Here is a 17,433-nt window from a genome sequence, read left to right on the forward strand (position 1 = left end):
CTATTACTAGAATATGATGGCATTAAAACCTATGATTTTTCGACACTGTATATTTCTATTCCCCATACTCAGTTAAAATCCTGATTAAAAAAAGCATTATGCATCGTTGTTTTTCCAAAAAGATGGTACACTTAGATGCAAATATATAGTTCTTGGCAGAGATTCCTCACACTTTGTAAGAAATAACTCCAAATCATCTTCCAAATACACAGAGGAAGATGTTTACAAAATGCTGGAATTTTTAATCGACAACATATGTATCCAGTGTGGTGGATTTTCAACAAACGGTCGGCATTCCAATGGAAACAAATTGTGCTCCTCTACTTGCTGACCTATTCCTTCACTCTTATGAGGCTGGCTTCATAGCTGATCTGATTCGAAAGAAAGAATATCGTTTAGCTAGATGCTTTAGTCTCAGTTTCCGCTATATAGATGACGTATTATCTTTAAACAATCCTAATTTCGGGGATTTGATACATCGCATCTACCCTAAAGAACTTTAGATAAAGGATAATTCAGAAACTGTAAAGTCAGCCTCATATCTTGACATACACACAGAAATCGATGGTAAAAGAAAACTATTGACTAGACTTTACGACAAACGTGATGACTTTTCATTCAGAATTCTCAAGTTTCCTTTCATCTGTGGCAATATCCCTTCAGCACCTGCTTACCCTACCGGTGCACCTGGTCCATGCTCCCAGTTTTTAGTGGAGTCCGAGTTGCTCATTTGCTTTTGATACTTTGTATTATGATTTTAGTTACTCTATGTTCTTTGTTGTGTGTGTCTGTTTTCCATGTCTGGTCTGTCCCTGGATTACATTATTTTGATTACCGCTATAACCTTGGTTCCCTTAATTACTCCTGCAAATGGAGTGTTCATATCAAACCTCATACGTTATGCCAGAGCTTGCCGAAACTACGCAGACTTTTTGTATCGCGCTAGAATTCTAACAAATAGGCTTCTGGAACAGGGTTATGTTGCTACAAGATTGAAGTCATCACTACAGAAGTTTTATGGTCGTCATCATGAACTCGTGGATCATTATGGTGTATCCATCTGCACCATGAAAACTGATTTATTCAACGGGTCATAGTTTTCCTTTCCTCGTTTGTATACCCCGGACTTGAGTTTTTATGAGCAACTCGGCGGGTGTTTCTAGAAAAGCAGAGGACGCTTACCCTACCGGTGCACCTGGTCCATGCTCCCAGTTTTTAGTGGAGTCCGAGTTGCTTATTTGCTTTTGTTACTTTGTATATATGATTTTAGTTACTTCATGTTCTTTGTTGTGTATGTCTGTTTTCCATGTCTGGTCTTTGTCCCTGGATTACATTCTTTTGATTACCGCTATAACCTTGGTTCCTTTGATTACTGTTTTAAATACCTCCAAAATAATATCGAATTCAGCCGTAGGGTATTTGGTCAATCAGATTTTCAAAATTTACCCATTTTTCCTGTATTTTTATCAAAGGGTCACAATTTTGTTTAAATTGTTGAAAAAAAAAAACAAAAAATGATGCATTAGGACCGAAGTAGTAGTCAATTTTAAAGGAGAAATCACAAAAAAAAAATCCTAATAGAATGGGTATATGGGTATGTGTGTGTGCCATAGACACATACAATAATGATAATAGAGACTTAAAACATTAATCATGACTATTTAAGAAAGGTAAAATAGCAAATGAATGTATGTAGACTAGACAGTTCTCTCTCTCGAGAGAGAGCAGCGAGAGAGCGAGAGTGAGAGCTTGCCTCAATCATCTAGGATTGACACTTTGTAAGTCTTGGATTATTGCAACCCGTTATCATTGGTGCTCGTGTGATGAACACTTTATGTATATCTAGATGAATAATGAAATCATTCGCCATATTTATCTAAAAAATGAAAAATGAAAACTTGGAATGTCTGTTAGCAGAAGCGAAAATGGTTGTGTTTTGTGAAACTAGTGCAAAATCCGACGTGATCTTTTCTTTAAAAAAAATTATTATAAAACTGCACATTGGAACACTCGTGTAATGTTTTTACAAAATATTTACTGCCTCAACTTTTGCTATTTTCTAAGAATCTACATTCACAAAAAAAAAAAAAAAAACATAAATAAGCAGCGTTTATTATTTCTTGTGGGACTCGGTTAATCATCTTATCGTGTAACTTTTGAAAGGGACAGAAAATCCTATCGAAAAGAAAGATTGAAACAAACAAAAAAAAATCTTTTAAAACTGAACATAAATATTAGAAATCTTGGCCAAATAGGAGCTCATAAAAATAAGTCATGGTTTCGCCAATATGTAATGTATCTTTTCCCCGTTCAGTTTCGTGGGAAATTATTTCTTAGCGAGGCATACTAAGAAATTCTTATAGTAGTGTTAATAGACAAAGCGAAATAATCCCGATTGCACCAGGTCTTTTGTGTGATATGAAAACTATGTTTGGACCGAAAAGGCTACGTGGTTGCATTCGATTGTATGGTAAACTGTATTATTCGTATCGACAACTGAAAATACCGAAGCGTCAAAATATACGACACTCCGGGACTCCAAAATCCGAGTATTTTTCCACAACTTGAGTACAGGAAATATAGATGATCTGCGTAACCAATGATGAGATAAACAATAACATTACATGCACAAAACCGAAGATAAAAACAATACAACACAGTTTTTTTTTTAAATAAAGCATTATCAATATGAGCTCCCCCCCCCAAAAAAAAAAACAAAAATAACAGAAAAACAGAACAAACAAACAAATGTACAAACAAACAAACAAAACAAAACAGAATTGTTATCAAGGTCTACCTAGAAATAATCCAACGACTTTACCATAATTTCGAACGTTTGCTTGTTTGCTTTTTGCTCGGTAACACAAATGGCAGATTTCAAAGGAATTATTTTCTTACTTTAGAATAAACATACATACATACAAAATCCTTAATATCTTACTTTCCTACTCGGAATTTCTATTTTTTCGACTCGAAATTTTGAAATTTTGGAAAACCCATTAACAAACGATGCTTTATCAGTCTACATATGCCATACTTCCACATAACGTTATCATTTCTGCATTCAGATCAGCACTTTTTAGAAAATCATATATTCATCTCCCACTAAAATCAACCAAATCAAACCAATCAAGAACGATAACTCTTGCAAATTCATTTACATACATCTATATAATGAAATACTACGACTGGTTATGTCATCAGTAATTGTTTCTAAACAAGAAATAAAACTGAATTCGGTGGGTTTTTGACATGCATGAATCACCCTCTGTCTGATTTTTATTAGAAAGACTGCCACTTAAACACTAAGTCAATGTAGATTATGATTACACTATAACAATAAAGTTGAAAACGATAGCACCTTCCGTATAAATTATCCGTTACACCCTTCATTTCGTGCATTATAAGGCTAGGGCATCGTTGCTTCTAGCAGATAATTGAGTCGGTAATTCGACTGTCTTTGTGAATATAAACCACTAAAATCCGCAAAAAAAAAAAAATCTTTCGTAACGCAATTTTAGCCAATCATTTGCACGATATGAGAGGCGCTGACCATTAGCTGACTATTCCTAAACTTGGTTTAACTTTTGTTTTCGTGCTAACATATATACTCAATACTGTTAGACCCGGTTTGCACTCATATGTGGTATTTGTAATTCATGACGGACTGAGGGGTTTCTTAACGCCCTTGGCTACCACCTGGGGTCTCTCACGGACGGTGTTAAGCATCGAAGTGTTTACGCAGTCCCCGGGCATAGTCGTACCTGTGAATGTGGGTCATGGTGTATTCGGGGAAATTATAGTAGTCATGCGACCACGTTCATCCATTCATTCATTAAATGCATTACCAGGTGATTTAATGTCGATCCGTGACCTAGTGATCCAATTTGTGATCTGCACGCTTATATTGTACAGGATACGGCATTTTCTGAATCTTTGACCCAGCAAAATACTTTTCGGGATAAAATCAACACTTTCAAGTGCATGTAACACCGATAGGTAAGTCAACTTATTGGTGCATGCCAGTCAATTGATGAGAAATCTCAAAGCCACCCCCCTCCCCCCAAAAGAAAAAAAATGAAGTTATGTTCCCGATCACCATTCTGAAATTTTGTAGGGTGGGTAGGTACGGATTCAATTTTATCTAAAACTTTTGAAATGAAATAAGTCATTGTAGTGACACCAAATTCAGAATACAATGAAAACCAAATATGCAAAGACTAATCAACAAATAATTTTAAACTTGGTCCACGGTCAAATCATCTTTTGGGATTCGGCGCTTGAGATATTTTTTGGTTTGATGGCGGTAATCCCAAAAGGGTCGGTATGTGACCGGGAACATTTTAGGCCTAAACGGATGGTCTATTTATCACTCCAGCAGTGCTAGAGGTTGTCTGGCAAGCTATTTTTGACTTGCATGGGTTGGGGTATGGAGGAACGGAATTCCAACCTCTTACATTGTAGTATTAGTATATATATATAAACGTCTCGGAATGTGACGACTCTATTCGCTACACTGCTCCATCGGATCAAATTGATACAGGAAAGATATGTAAACATATAGAAAGGTCTGAAAAATTCCTAACGATGTTAGAACTGTCAAATTAAAGCAGTCCAGGAGGTAGGTATAGATTCTTCAAATTGCATTCTATTAAGGACACAATTTAAATATGGTCCATATTTCTTCACATTTTGCTGGAGAAAAAACTTGGGTACCGAGGTTAAATAGAACCTTCCTTTTACACATTTTTTAACAGTTCATGTTCCATACACGTACGTGTATATCATGTATATGAACTTTTAGACATTTTGTTGCAAAACACATGGCATTGAGGAATCTGTTAAGTTGGGGTAGTCCAATTAGCTGCCTATTACTGTAACGAAGTTTCGGGGACTCTACATTATACATATAGAGGTAATGTGCAGATAAAAGTACTGTGTACATGCAATTACATTCCCGAAGAGCTATAGCTCCAATGATTTTTAGTTTTCCTATATATGTACATGCCAGACTGCATGTACTGACAAATCATAATGTGATTTTTAATTTAATCATTTTTTTTTGTTCATGACTTCGTGCAAATAAAGTAAAGTTATTACTTGTACATAAAAATATAATTTTAATCACCTTCATACTTAAACATTATACATGTAAATATTACTCTTTTTTTAAGATGTTTACAACAAAAAATCTTTTTTTAATACTTAAAGTTTACTTATCATTTTTTGTTAAATTTCCGATTATAGAAATCCGTCACATTATGACTTTATGTACATGTTATGTGTGTAAATAAATTATGAACTGTACAAGTGAGACAGGTCCGCCAAGTCTACATTTGTTAAATCAGGTATGTTTTATTCATGTACAAAAGTACATTATGGGTAACCCGGTTAACTGGCTTTGGAAATCAAAACACTTATATACATGTATGAACACGAACAAAATCTTGATAAACCTTTAATTATTTTTTTAAGTTTCTGTATATTTGTGCATGTATTTGTATTACTCAAGATTCTCCCTCAGTATTATTTCTGCACTGAGAATGGTAAAATTTGATTTTCAACATTTGAGCTCTTAATTAGCATAATAAGTTGAGAAATAGTTTAGGAAATTGAAATGAGGTTATAGTTATAATCTCCTTTTCTGAGCTCGTTTTATTGTGATATTGTACACATATGTGCATGCAAGTTAAAATTCATTGCACATGCAATGTTCTTTAATAGTGTTTTACAGCCATAGTGATGTCAGATGATGTTTTACAGCCATGGTGATGTCAGATGATATTTTTCTTAGAATATTCAGTAGATATTGATTTTTGAATTGCACAGTTAGATTTACTGTATATGATTATAGATGTAGAATAACACCATCCACTCAATCAACAAATGCAGGCATTGATATACAACTACATGTATGTTAAAAAAAACCCAACATTTTTGATTATTTTTGTAAAGTATTTAAAAAAATCTCAACTCTTTTTCTTATATTTGCAGATTGACAAATATAGATGAATCGCTTTTCTGTCAAAAGGATGTGGGTGTTGTTTAGTATCAAGACATTAATACCAACTAAGTTTTCTTAATTTGTGAAGATTTACAGGATTTAATGAAATAAAGATTCTAAAGAAAAGTCAATGACAGAGATTTGAAATGCGGAATGTACATACACGTTACGTTGGTTCTGAAACCAAACGATACTGGCAGTGCCTCTGAACATATTTTATACAGCTGCAAAACAAGTACTATAGTATACAGTTTTTGTCCAAGGAAACACTTTTCAGGCTACAAATTTGTTTAACTATTTAGAAGTTGATTAAAACTGTTTGATACAAGATTTAGTGGAAATATTGATTTTGAAGTGTTAACTATGAGCCAGTATGAATGGATTTTGCCTTAAAGGTATTCAAATACCGGTATTGTAATTTTGTTTCAAATTAATTTCGAATGTTATCTGTTGAGTACATGACTGTAAGTGGGAATTTTTTCCATTATGCAGTTTTATTCTTTTTTCCTAGAGAACTGTTTAACTAGGACTAATTTAAAAACAAATACCTTATAGATGTATTTTTTAGCAAATCACACACTACTAAGTTGGGCCTAAGGAAGTGTAATTGACAGGCTTTCTACAAAATTTAAAATGGAGCATTTCCAAACCCCGAATTGCGATGACTTTATAGTTATGGTTGATCAAGTGTTATGAAATTTTAATATGATTTTATTAAAGCTGCATTAGCTGCCAAATTTGTTCAGTTCTGAATTTTGCTGATACAATGAAATAAGTTTGTACTAATGCAATTGAAGCAATTAATGTCGATAATACAGTCAGTATAATTATATAGTCACAGAATATCGATAGGTCTGATCTAATTATTTTTCGCCATTACTTCCGGCGATTGCCGACAGGACATACACCAGGGTTAAAAATACTTTAACCTTGGCAAAAAAAAAAAACAACAACCAAAAAAAAAAAAAAAAACAAAAAAAAAACGGATACACAGGTAAGCATGTGTCTTGTTTTCATTTCATTTCATCTATTTCTTGATTAGTTTTCAAATAAATAATTTGATCCGCACTATATCACAATACGTAAATTTCAAAAGGATCCTTGCGTTATATTCGAACTTTTTTTCTTTTACGGCTTGGCTCCGTCGGTCTTCCTTGCCGTTGAATAACTACTTTCGCTTTGCAATCGGATTTGTTATGAAAGAAGCGACCCTTACAGCACATGCGCGGATTAAGGTCACAAGAAGTCACATGCATACGAACTTGCCTAGGACGATTTTTTGTCTTGCAAAACAATAAATATATAGACACCTATTTCATGTATTTATTGCATTTTATATGTGGATATCAATTAAAATTGTACAAGAAATAATTCAAAGTTCAGATATATTTCAAAAGAAACGAAAATTCACGAAAATGACAGCTAATGCAGCTTTAACTACTAAAGAAATGCTCTAATTTGAATTTGAGTTTATGCCCCTACCATTTCAAAATAAAGGCCATCCATGTAACTGACAGATACCACATTGTAGGTTTCTGCTAATTTAAAAAAAAACTGGGAGTCCAGAATTTTGTCAAGCTATCCTGTATAAAGTGAAATGGCCAATCATTAACATGACATAGCAAGTACACCTTCAAGGAAGAAGCATTGTTATATGTATATGACTTGTCCTATGGCAATCCATAGTGGAATTTGTCCCCCATTTAGATATTTAGTAACACATGTTAATGGATATTCATCAACATGTGCATAATTCAATTATTGATATCAATAAATGGAGAAGTTTTCTAGCAATGCAAACACGTTCAAGACAAAACATATGTACATGTATATTCAAATTTGCTCTTCGGGCAGTACCAGTCTGCGTCCATACTTGCTCCTTGGGCAATACCATTCTGTGTCCACACTTGTTAAGTTTTTAAAAAGTATTTACTGGAAAGGAGTTTTTCCGGAAATTAAACCTGTTCCTTCCCGACATAGTTCCATTTCTTAACTTATCCCGCTAAAAAAAAGGGGTTGTTTGGCAAATACGAAACTCGGTAAGTGAGAGTCTTTCATTTTACTTGCTTGACCTTCGTAATATTTGTGATATATAAGAAAATGTTGATGTTTCTTCTGTTTTATTGGTGTGTAGTTGGCTGAGCATAGTCTTCATGTTTACGAGTTTACCGTGTTTTTTGTTTATATACTGTATATCTATACATTACATAACATTTGGCTTTTTAACTAACTGTTACGGTGAACTTCATTTGCTCCTTTCGTGTCTCTTACATTATCTTATAATGGTCCGTTAATAAGTTGGTGTAGTTTCAATAATTACATGTAACAAGAATAGGTATGGTGAATATGTCAAAAAGACAACCCCACCTTGATGAAAATGTCAGCCCAAGGCCATCCATTGGTCTCGAATGATGAGGAAGCCTTTACACCACAGGACAGGTTTCAGGATATCATACATGCCAACCCTATCGCTTTAGGCGGTAGTCTACCGATTTTCTGGTGTTTCTACCGCCTACCGACTTCAGAAACTTTTCTACCGTTTTCAAAAATGATTACCAATTTTTTTTTTCATCTTTATTTAATTCAACTCTATGTTATGGTCAAGTCCATAATGTGACAAGTTTGCCATTACTTGGGGAGTTTAATAAAGGGGAGTGAAATATTTAATTCTATGCTATTTACGCCAATAAACAAACACAATAAACAACTTTTACTGCAAATTTAATTTGGTTTGTATTAACAACGATTCCATTAAAAATAGTTGACCTCGAACCTCTTATCAGTACCTGATTGTTTCTATGGATTTACCCAAATAAACCAATCGTTTATTATATTATTGAATATTTCGATATATTCAAGTTGCCTACAAATGGTTTATTCTAATAGACGCATGATAAACCATTCAAAGTTTGGCTAGAAATGAAAACCCTACGAGATTTTAAAAAGTAATCGATCATAGCAATGAAAGCGAGGAATGCTGAGTACCAATTGGGAGAGTTGTCTTCAGATATTTCATGCAGGAATTGGTGGATCTATTATTTACAGAAATGGGGGGGGGGGTGGTCCTGGTCAAGAAACTTATATAAAGAAATTGGTTGCAGACAGGGACTAAACTCTCTGTTCCAGCCTATATTTGCCACTCATTTTTTGCTTAACTTTTAACAAAGGGTAGTATAACACCCGAAGCCATCCTGAAACAATCCTGATCTATCACCCACTGTATTGTGTATTTGTATTGCAGTTATTGCCTTGTGATATCAGAAGCCCGGAGATGAAAAATAAAAATGAAATTTTGCTTATAAATGATGACAAAGAATAATATTGATAATGCATTTCTCAGGAATTGTCAGTCTGTGTGATATTGCTTTTTTTTTTGGTAATTTAGCAATTTGTCTATTTGGCATTGTGTCACAATGATAGAGCTGTAGGTGCTTCCTGCACCAGACATAATTGTTGAAATTTTATTCTAAGACTGGCGTTTATGTTAATGTGCGTGTCTTGGAACAAGGTGCCCATGCAGAAACTAAGTGTTTTTACATCACACATAGGTGTCTATGACTTGAGCTATATAGCTTATTAACTGAGAAATGTAGATAGTTGAGAGGGACATGTATCTAAGGACATGCTTTATTTCAATGATTGTGGCTTAAGTTTGAATGATTTAACAGACAATTTCGAATTTGAGATCCGACTTGAAAATTCAGAAACTGAGAAAGGCCAACTTGTAGATTGTAGTTTAATTATGCAGTATGTTGGATAGTTTTGTGTTAAATCATCTAGGTGTTCCATTTAAATCAACATCGAACCTGAATATTTCATAAACTCGTGCACTACATGCTACCAGATATCACAAATTTTGTTGTGTGTTCATTCTGTGTCCTTCGTAATAAAAATGGTGAATTAAAAAAAAAATAAATCATTTACAACAATAAGCTGTATTTTGATACATTTGAATTCAATCCCTATGCTTTCCTTTAATGCCTGCTTTTATCCCATTTTTTTGTAATTTGAGGCGTAAAAATTCAAACAATCGATATAAATTGATTCAGTACATGAGTACTTTGATTTGTATTTGATATTTGGTACTGCTAACAGTTACAAATGTAACTGGTTAACAGGTTAACTGTTTCCATTCCTAATAAATGTGTCACTTAATTTGGAAAATACAAATGTATCATCTTTAATTTCTAATCTTGACACATACATGTAAGTAAAACATACTGCATATAAAACTAGTTTACTGTCTTTCTATATCAAATGCTTTGTTCAAAGTAGATAATGTCACTTTCTTTGTAAAAAGTATGTCTAGCAGTCTAAATCCTAAACCTTATTGTCTAGAAACTGCTCAAGATTTTTTACTAGGGAAAAGTGAATGTCACTAAACAAACATCGATTAATTGCAATATTTACATAAATAAACAATGCAATGTACAATCAACAAATCAGAAACAAAGGGAGACAAATAGCATAATTTCTCTAAGATATTCATTAATCAATCTCCATTACATTTGATACCCAATTAAAAACCCATTGGATTTTTGATAGCTACTGAGATACAAATGTAGTTGTGTTAGAGTGTCTCATTCATGGCATTGTAGTAAATTGTTAGGTGTATAGCAAGCCTTGATCAGCTGTGCTAGGGTGTGAATTCTTTAGCTTGGTTGAAACACTGACTACTGAACAAGAGGTCAAAGGTTTGATTCCATAGCTACCACAAGATAACATCACAATAATGACACTGCAAACAACTCTACTGTAGTAGGAAATTTTTAACTTGACATAGGTGTTTCTTATGATGGTCAAACAGTCTGTATACTTTTTGGTGAAATTCAAATTATAGCTTTTAGAGTTACAAGACTTCGTAACTGAAATATGGAGGGTTTATTTTCACATGTTGCATCGTATTTCAAAAGCAGTTTATGATTATTGCTTAAAATTTTACACACTTGTTAGTTATATTAATCTACAGACTTGAGTACTTTTTTGTGATGATTTAATATTTTATTCGAGTTGATGAATTTTTTGTAAAAAAGGGGGTGTCTTTTCATAAGACGCATTGTATTTTAGAAACTATTTATGGTTATTGCATTAAGCTTTATATACTTGTAAGTTATATTAATCTGAAGAACTGTATATGTACTTGTTGGTGATGTTAATTTAATTTTTTTTGAGATATGGAATTTTTCATTGTGTTTTAAATTTTTTTATGTAAAAAAGGTTTTTCTCCCCCCCCCCATTTCTTGCCATTTCTATGAGGGGTATTTATTAGGTGCATTAATCTGCAAAAAAACTGCCTTCAACCCCCCCCCCCCCCCCAATACATTTATTGATGGAATAGCCCTTACAAAGAACCAATATGGGTAATTTATTTAAGAGAAATATAATACCATGAACACAGAAACATGTTATAACAATTTTTGTTTCTCTCTTTTACTAACACTTTATGGAGCTTTGCAATTTATGTAAAAACAAAAAAAATTATGCAGAAGTCTTAATCTGGATTATTGCTTCAAGTGGATCATATAAAACATGTTAGCAATTATTGTCCATCTCATAAGGAATGAGTCAGGATATACCTAGCATGACATCCTGTACAACCCATTGTTATTTCAAAAACATTTATTATGTTTTATTCACAAGACAATGAGTGCATCATGAGCTTGTGGCACAGCTGTTTATTAAAAATATTGATTGTTAAATGAAATAAATTCAATGTCATCTTGTGTTCACATTTGACATTATGCAAACTTGGTAAATTAAATGACTTTTAGGCTAATTAACATGTTTACAACCTTTCAATGACTAGTGATTGGTTTCTTAAGAAGATTCTGTAAGATAAGGTTAATTTACATGTAACATTAATATGGAAGTTTCATGGGTTTTTTTTCAAAATATAGGTCACAACATATTGACCCAAACACACCTCAAATACAGGTAGTGTACACAGAAAAGAACAGAAAAAAATACAAGGATTGACTTTCAGAATTTTTTTCCATTAGCTAAATTTAGCAAGTATTGAAAATTTACACTCCCTAAATTTATGCTTCTTGGGTTATTTTTGGACTTTACCTATAATACATATAAAATTCAACTGGCTAATTTTATCAAGTGGAAATGATTTCTCTTGCATTTGGCAATTATATTTTGCTTTAAATTAATCACTAAGATATGAATCATGCTTTCCTGTTAAACCTTTTTGAACAAATCTCCATTAGTTCCCTACCAGCAACTTTCAACAAGAGGGGGCAGGTGGTTAGGTAAGCAATCTTTCCTCCTGTAAGTCAGTCTGTCCATCAGTCCAGAAAAAAAATTTTCCACACTCTTTTAGCCATGCTTGCAGATATTCATTTGATATTTTGCCCACTGCTCTACCTTGGAAAGTTTAAAGATCAAGTTTGAATGTTGTTCTCTCTCTGGCCCTCTGACTAAGATAAGTCATGCAATAAGTCAGTTCTCCACACTACTTTTCCTTATGCTTGGAGGTATTCTTTTGATATTTGGTACATTGCTTAACCATGGCAAGTTACAGTCAAATTCAAATAAATTTTTTTTCCAGTCTGTTGATTTTTTGATGAACTACAATGTATGCCCCTTGGACTATACTTAGAAAATTCATGCAGTTACTCGCTTTTCTGCACTTTTTTTGTCATACATGTACTTGCAGATATTCATTTAATAATTTGTACATCATTTTACCTTGGTAAGTTACAGATCAAGTTTGAATATTGTTCCAGTTTGTTGATTTTTTGCTGAGTTTCACTGCAAATGGGTGTACATGTATTTTGTAGGGGAAAAAAATTCTAGACTGTAGTGGTTGATAGAATTTGTCCTGTTTTAATGAAGTATGAACATTTTATAGGTTAATGTAAATGTAAGACATTTTATCTTCTTTTGTTTCGTTAGTACATTAGTCTTCGTATCTTTGATGACTTGTTGCATATAATCCTCATTCCTTTGTTGTTTATTGTATTAAAAGTGTGAATCAGTTAGAGAGGATCTTTCTGATCATTGATATGCTAATTTGTAATGGTAATGTTGATATCTTGAATCATAATACATATACAATGTACATCTTTGATGATGGTTTGTATCTTCTGTCAATGTTTGATACATGGACACAATAATTTGAAATTGATATCAAATGACCTACATGTATATCAATTACAGATAGAATATCATTGAACACACTGTTTATTTTATATCAAACAAAAACAACAATGTCAGACTAGAAACATTTTTTTGTGAATGTTGACAGTGTTGTTGTTGACCCATCATAACATATAAACACTAGGTCCAGGTCTTTGGTTATTGTTTGTGTCACTGTTTGTTGGGGCATCTTTCAAAACTTCAAAAATTACATATGTAAGTTTGATTAAAATCGTGAACCACTGCATTATTAATCACCTCTTCAAAGTCCAGTTTAAAATTTACTGAGAAAATCTACACTGTAACTGTTACTGTTAGCTAATTTGTCCAAGACAAACACTTTTATCATCTAATTCATCAAGGGTCAAATCACCGGGACGTCTTCAAACACATTGTTCAAGCCAAATTTTTTGGGGAAACTGTATTCATAACAACTGACACAATTTGTAAGTGTTCTTGAATTTGATTTTGACAGAGGAACAGATCTTAACTAGCCTCATTGGGCAGAGCATCCATCTTAAACTCAGATTGATTAAATCAAACCAGAGCATCAAAGAAAGAACAATTTAACAGATTGTCAGAGCAAAAAATTGGTATGGGGCTGTGCTCATCGTTGTCCATAGACACTGGGTTTTTTTGTGATAACTTCTAGTTATGGTAGACCAGTTGTTATAAAATTTTAATATGATTTTATTGGCCTAAAAAAGTCTCCATGGATCAAAGTTATCGGACAACTTCTTGTTAGAGTTATTGCCCTTGAAAGATGAAAAATGTAATTTCTTTTTTTACAGTTTTTGGCCAATATCTTGAAAGAGTAATCAAGGGAACCAAGGTTATAGCGGTAATCAAAAGAATGTAATCCAGGGACAAAGACCAGACATGGAAAACAGCATGGACCAGGTGCACTGGTAGGGTAAGCGTCCTCTGCTTTTCTTGAAACACCTGCTGAGTTGCTCATAAAAAGTCAAGTATGGGGTAGACAAACGAGGAAAGGAAAACTATGACCCATTGAATAAAGCAGTTTTCACAGTGCAGATGGATACACCATAACGATCCATGAGTTCATGATGACGACCATAAAACTTCTGTAGTGATGAATTCAATCTTGTAGCAACATAACCCTGTTCCAGAAGCCTATTTGTTAGAGTTCTAGCGCGATACAGAAAGTCTGTGTAGTTTCGGCAAGCTCTGGCATAATGTATGAGTTGTGATATGAACACTCCATACGCAGGGCCGAAGGGATGTTGCCACAGATGAAAGGAAAGTTGACAATTCTGAATGAAAACTCATCATGTTTGTCGTGAAGTTTTGTCAATAGTTTTCCTCTACCATCAATTTCTAAGTGTAGGTCAAGATGTGAGGTTGACTTCACAGTGTCTGTAGTATCCTTTATCTCAAGTTCTTTTGGGTAGATGCGATGTATCAAATCCCCGAAATTACGATTGTTTAAAGAAAGATAATACGTCATCTGTATAGCGGAAACTGAGATTAAAGGATCTAGCCAAACAATATTCTTTCTTTCGGATCAGATCAGCTATAAAGTCAAGCCTCATAAGAGTGAAGGAGCACAATATGTTCCCATTGGAATGCCTACTGTTTGTTGAAAAAGACGTCCACCACAATTGACAAATATGTTGTCGATTAAAAATTCCAGCATTTCGTAAACATTTTTCTCTGTATATTTGGAAGAAGATTTGGAATTATTTCTTACAAAGTATAAGGAATCTCTACCAAGAACTATATATTTGTATCTAGAAAACTATAATAGATAGAAAGAAACTTTCAATTGCTGAAATGATCCTTATGATAAGTCCTATCAAAGTCTTCTTGAGAAAAAAAATATTCAAAATTTTTGGACAACTTGTTAAATTTATTGCCTTTGAAAGACAAAATTTAACCAGGTGAGCGATTCAAGCTCCTTGGAGCTTCTTGTTATATTTTTGGTCCTTTTTAAAAATTTTTAAATTAGATTCCATAAGAAAATTCCTGCCTGTGTCTATCAACCAGATTTCAGAAATCTCTTATGGTTTTCAAGTTATAAGATTTCAAAGGAAACACACCTGAAAAAAATCAACTTTTTAGCTCACCCATCAAAAAGGCCATGCGAGCTATTGCCATCACTGTGTCCATCGTCTGTTGTCGTCTTTACTTTTTAAAAAAAAATCTCTGAAACTATTCAACAGATTGTAACCAAACTTGGCTTGAATGTTTCTAATGGTATTTTTAACAATCCCTCTGTGGGGATTTTTGATCTGGCAAAAAACATGGCCACTGTTACTAAAAATAGACCATAGGGGTCATATTGTAGAATTATGAAAATAACTCAAAAACAGTTGGGTTTAGCTAAAAACTGGCAGGGGTTAAAATTGTTCAGCTGGATTGGATGTACATGTACCTACTGGTATGCCTAAAATTTTAGAAAGTTCCTTTGACAAATGAATGAGTTACTGGTCCTGAAATGGATTTTTTTCCTGAATTTTACATTTTCCAATTTTAAAAATCTTCACCTCTGAAATTACTGGATGGATTGACACAAAACTTTTCATGAATGTTTTGTAGAACATGTTTAACAATCCATGCATGGGAATTTTTTATCTTGCCAAACACATGGCCAGTTACCAAAAAGAAAAAAGAGACCATAGGGGTCAGATTGCTGGATTACATGTATGCTAATATTTCAAAAACAGTTGGGTTCAGCTAAAATCTGGCAGGATGTAAAATTGTTCAGCATGATAGGATTGACCTATGCTGAAATTTTCAGAAAGATCCACTAACAAATGAATAAGTTAAAAATCCTGAAATGAATTTTTTTCCCAAGTTTTATATTTCCAACTTTGAAAATCTTCTCCACTGAAACTGTTGGATGGATTGAAACAAAACTGCATGAATGTTTTGTAGAACATGAATAACGATCTGTGCATGGGGATAATTGATCTTGCAAAAAACATGACCACAGTTTATAAAAATAAACCATTGGGGTCATATTGCAGAATTATGCAAATAACTCTAAAACATTTGGTTTAATTAAGGTCTGGCTGGGAGTAACACTGCTTGGCATGATGGGATTGATCTATGCCAAAATTTTCAGAAAGATCCATTGACGAATTTATGAGTTGTGGGTCTTGAAATGGAATTTTTTTTAGCTCACCGGTCTGAAGACCAAGAGAGCTATTACTCACACTTGGTGTCAATTGTTGTTATCGTCTGTAGTCCATTGTTGTTAACAATTTTCAAAACTCTTCTCCTCTGACACTACTTGACCAACTGGAACCAAACTTGGTATGAATATTTCTTGGGGTATCCTGCATAGAATTGATGTGGGTATTTTTGATCTGTTGAAAAAAATGGCCACCATTACTAAAAATAGAAAATAGGGATCAGACAGTAGTTTTTCTCATACATGTGTATCTCCAAATTCCTTAGGTTTGGCCAGATTCTTTGAATTGTTGAAATGATCCTTTTTATACATTTTAAGGCCTACAAAAGTATGACTCCTTGTTCTTCAAAGGTGAAAAATGATGTTTTTCTTTCAGTTTTCAGCCAATATTTTGAAAACTCTGAAATATGTAAATAGAATGAAACAGTTAATTGCTGAAATGCTCCTTATGATAAGCCTACAAAGTTTGTGGGGATCAAACTTGTCTGATGACTCTTTGTCATAGTTTTATCTTTGATAGGCAAAAAATTATGTTTTTAGCAGTTTTCAGGAAACCTCTTGAAAACTATAATAGATAGAATGAAAGTTTCAATTGATGAAATGATCTGTCCAAAGTTTTCATTGAGTCTAAATTGTTGGACAGCTCTTTGTTAGAATTATTGCCCTTGAAAGACAAAAAATTAACCAGGTGAGCAATTCAGGCTCCAGGGAGCCTCTTGTTTAAAGTCTGCTCCTCATAGACAACTTATAGGTTACATTGTAACCAAGCATAGCACAAATGTTTGTTAGGATATCCTTAACAATTATTTATCTGTTGAAAACATGGTTACCACTTCTAAAAAAATGAGGGCTTGTTGAAATAACTTGAAAACCAATTGATTTCGAATAAAAATGAAAATAAAGCATGGTGAGACCGACCTATCCAGAAATTTTCATACAGATCTGTTCCTCGGTGTTGAGTTATTGCCCTTGAAAAGTCAAAACATGACTATGAGAGAGATTTTATTTTATAATATGAAAACCAGGTGGATAACTAAAACATGTAAGATGCTCTGTATTGATTATCAGTTTAGAACGAAGGTCAGAATTGATATACATGTTGCAGTCACCAGAGCCTATAGATTTG

General features: G+C 33.5%; 1 protein-coding gene across 4 annotated transcripts in view; it reads left to right on the forward strand.

Moving 5' to 3' along the window:
* Nucleotides 1–7,968: 7,968 nt before the first annotated feature.
* LOC148615764 (CD109 antigen-like) overlaps nucleotides 7,969–17,433 on the forward strand; it is a 227,013-nt gene continuing 217,548 nt past the window's right edge. For all 4 annotated transcript variants that reach the window (XM_088582335.1, XM_088582339.1, XM_088582337.1 and 1 more), the window contains exon 1: nucleotides 7,969–8,043. The gene's annotated coding sequence lies outside the window, so the exon portion shown is untranslated. The remainder of the gene's footprint in view (nucleotides 8,044–17,433) is intronic.

The sequence above is a fragment of the Perna viridis genome, chromosome 5 (genome assembly GCF_037379345.1).
Source record: "Perna viridis isolate PV_CMFRI_1.1 ecotype Kerala chromosome 5, ASM3737934v1, whole genome shotgun sequence".
Classification (NCBI taxonomy): domain Eukaryota; kingdom Metazoa; phylum Mollusca; class Bivalvia; order Mytilida; family Mytilidae; genus Perna; species Perna viridis.